Source organism: Solanum tuberosum, unplaced genomic scaffold (genome assembly GCF_000226075.1).
Source record: "Solanum tuberosum cultivar DM 1-3 516 R44 unplaced genomic scaffold, SolTub_3.0 scf00264, whole genome shotgun sequence".
Lineage (NCBI taxonomy): Eukaryota > Viridiplantae > Streptophyta > Magnoliopsida > Solanales > Solanaceae > Solanum > Solanum tuberosum.
The window spans coordinates 657,393-661,644 of record NW_006239193.1 but is presented as its reverse complement, the minus strand read 5'-3'; positions in this window follow the sequence as shown (position 1 = coordinate 661,644).

Sequence of the window (4,252 nt, the reverse complement as noted above, 5' to 3'; positions counted from 1 at the left end):
TAGGAGATTCTAGTGATCTTAATTCATATCCAAATTCATTCCCACACTAACGAATTGACCTTAACACCTAAGAAAATTAAGAGTCACTTAGTACGATGTTATACGCAATTCAAGAATGGTTAGAAGCTCAACTAAGAATATTCTTTTTGGGTGTTACATTATAATTCCAGTTAATTGTCAAAAGAGTCTCAAAATGACATAACATGTCTTGTTTGAGGTGTTTAAAATAAATAAGGTCTAGTTAAAGTGTCTAGACAAAATTGATGCCAACTTTAAGAGATTGACGATGGATTCCGCCTTAATAGAAAATCACAAATGATCGAGTTTCTGGGGTTACTTACCAATATATATAGGCAACAAAAAATATTTTTATAAAATAATCATATGTATATGTAATGTATCAATATTGTATAATTGTGTATAAATGGTGTATAACTATGTATCAGATATGTATATACATCTATATTCATTTTTTATACAGTAAAGTATACATTGCATATCAATGTTTTTCAATCCTAACCAACTCAAATCTCCTCTAAACAGTCCCAATATTTAGATATGAGCTCGTCTCAATGTTTTGAGTCTTTTGAAATATTATTAACTCGACATGATTCACATTTGCGCAGGGCCGTCTTAACCCCTAGGCTACTAAAGTCATCGCTTGGGGCCCTTTATTTTTGGGGGACCACCATTTAAAAAAAATAGTTACTTATAAATGTTATTTTTAATTTTTTTTTATATGTACTATGAGTGCTATGATTTTCTACCAAGGAAACTGCATATGAGATATAGAACTTGAATTTCATAAGAACCAATTGAGATGAATATAGAACCTGAATTTCGTAAGAACCAGTTGAACCATATGCAAATATTTTTGGTTTCTTCTTTAGTGGTAAATTGAGATCACTAGATGATGAGAATTTAAAAAAGACATTGTCTTTAACCTTGAACTTTCTTTAACACATAATAGTTATTCTGATATTGAGGGTTTAGATTTATGAATAAAAAGTGTTAAGAGAAATAATACAAGTAGAAGATAATGATATAATAAAAATACTCAATCAAATAAAAAGACTTGATTCTTTTCCAAATACACACATTCCTTATAGAATAATGTTAACAGTTCCTGTAACTATTGTCTCAGCCGAATGAAGTTTTTCGAAACTAAAATTGATCAAATTTTATTTAAGATCAACCATGTCTCAAGAGAGTTGATTGAATGGATTAGCTATATTATCAACTGAAAATGAATTATTAAAGCAAATCGATTATAAAACAGTAACTAATAACTTCACATGAAAAATAATAATTAGAAAAGTAGATTTTAAATAAAAGTAGAGACAATGACCAAATTCCACCCTAACCTATATTTGAATTTCCAACTACACACTTCAATTTCACGGGGGTCCTATCACCCCCTTGAACTATTTAAAATTGAAATTATTATCTCTCCAAATGCTTACCTTGCAAAGTGAGTGTATTTCACTCTCTCAAAGAGAGTGAAGACCAAAAACAAATATTAAAATATTATTTCTAATATTTTTTTTAATATATGTATTTTTATTTTCTTTTTTATTTTTTTTCCTAATTATTTTTATCTCTTTTAATTTGTTTTCTTCTTTGTAGTAACTTGATACAACATCTATGGCAAGCACCAAATTTCATCATCATTCACCATTTTGAAATCATCGTCATCACTACGTCAATCGATACACCACAAATCATATATAGAAATTTCACCCACCACTCTCCACAATCAAGAATTATGTACCTAAAATCTTTCAATTCAAAGCAACATTAAACTTGAATAAGGACACCCAACTGATTTTCTTCAATAAACTTTGAATACTAAGAAATTTTTTGATCCTATATTCAATACTCAACAAACCCATAGAAATTTTCCTCAACTGATTTCAATAACTGTCATTTTTCTGCAAATCTGAAAAATGCATCACCCGTTCTTCATATTCTTTGTCCCATTGCTACGAGAATTTGATGTAAAACCACTCTAAATCTTCTCAAAATTGAACTAAATTTTAGACAAGCTTTTCTCGACGTTTTGATTCTTTTGATATATTATCCACTCAAAACAGAGCCTATTTATGGCAAATCGAATTTTGAACTCAAGCTGTTGAACTATATTTAACGGAGGTTTCAAGTTGGTGCTTCACATTAGAGAAAATACAAATGTGAAAATACATAATTACCCCATTAAAGTAAGACATGTTTTTTAAAAAGACACTTGAACTTTGTAGGGGTCCTATTACCCCTTTATTCTTATTTAGAATGAATTTATTGTCCCATTACGTGCCTACGTGGCATGTAGAGTGTAGTTCACTCTCTGGTAGAGAGTGAGCTGAACCAAAAAGTAAATAAATATTTATTTAAGCATTTATTTAATTAGAAGTATTATTATTTTTCTTTTCTTTTAGTTATTTTACTGTACTTTCTCAATTCTTTAATTTTGTTATCTTCTTCCCCAAAATTTTCAAAGAACAAACTACCTCTTCTCTATCTTCTTCAACTTACAAGACCCATTTACTTCACTCATTTATTTCCTTGTCTTCTTGCTTCTCTTTGTTCCTTTTCTTCTTTTGCCCTTATTTTTTCTCAAAATAGTAATAATTGTAAACCTCCTTGATAACATTGTTTTTTTTTTTTTAAATAAAATAAATTGTTATGTAGTTCTTTAGCATGTAAATAAAGAATTTTTTTCGATTTGAGAGTATTATAGAATTCCATTACCTTCATCGTAATGGTGTTCCGCTGCATAATTGTTGTAATTTTGAAAATGAGATGGTAGATTGGAGGTGATTTACTTAATTTTCAATTTATAATTTGTTAGTAATTTTATTTTTTATTTAACAATAATTTGATGATATTAATAGTGGAGATGGTATTATAATAGTGACGCGATGAAGACTACTCTGGATAATTGATGAAGATGACGGCTACGTAGAGGATTTTGGTGATGGCAGCTAGAAGGACTGAAGAAGAGCAGAGGAGGGTAATGAAGAAGAAGAAAGAGAAAAACAAAAACAAAATGAAGTTAATAAAATAAGAAAAGCAAAAATGAAAATAAAGATTAAAAATTAAAATTAACCCATGGAAGATTATAACTGGTGCGTGATTGCACTTCTTTTCTTGCAATTGAGGGTGGTTGAAAAATGGGATATTTACAACACTTTAAAATTGTTTAAGGGGGTAGTAGGACCCCCGCAAAGTTCAAGTGTCTTTTCAAAAAACAGGTCTTACTTTAATGGGATAATTATGTATTTTCCCCATTTTAAACTATGAGCTGAAGTTTTCAGCCATACACAACTCTTCCAACCATCAACGAAAGCTACTCCCAAATCACGAATACAGATCCAATAATTTCATATGGAAGCCCATTGATTTCCAGGGAATTTCGGCGTTCTTCAAATCTAAAAATCTTGGCCATGAACTCAGTGAAACTCAATATATTTATCTTAAAATAATTACCAACCATCTATGTTATTAACAAGTTCCAAATTTGAAGATCCAAAATACATACGTATATTTTTACATTGTGACCTTTAACAAGTTGTTAAAACAATAAATCAGAAAAGAAAAAGAATAAAAAGAAGTTTTTAATAAAATTTCCACGTGTCAAACACGTGAGTTTCACCAGCCATTTAATGTGGTTGTGATGTTTTAAGGGTGTAATAATATAAAATTTAAACAATTCAAGGGGGTGATAGGACCCCCGTGAAATTGAAGTGTAAAGTTGGAAATTTGAAGATAGATTATGGGGGCATTTGACCATTTTTTCAATAAAAGTATATATGATGAAAATAAAATATTAGAGCCCCTCCATTAAGTTTGGCCTAAGTTTCGCTTTAGACCCCTAATCTTGTTGAGTCGACCGTATTTATTTCATCAATGATACCTAGAATCCTCCAAGAAGGCTTACAAATTTTATTGATCAGTTGAATCGCTATCATGGAATCCAACCCAACTTCTAGAGCTTCGAACAATTGATTAGAGCACCATGAATACCAATTAAATTCGCTTGAGCTTCACTATAATTGTTAGTGCAGAACTGTGTAGGATATGACTGTGCACAAACTTTAAGAAATATAAATCAACATTGCAATATTATTTTTAAAAAAATTATGTTTTTTTGGATTTCTTTTTTTATCAAATAAGTTGGAACATAGAATTAATTATTGTAAATCAAATGGGATGATTTTCCCTGCCGTCATAAAAAGAGACACGATTTTCCCATCCA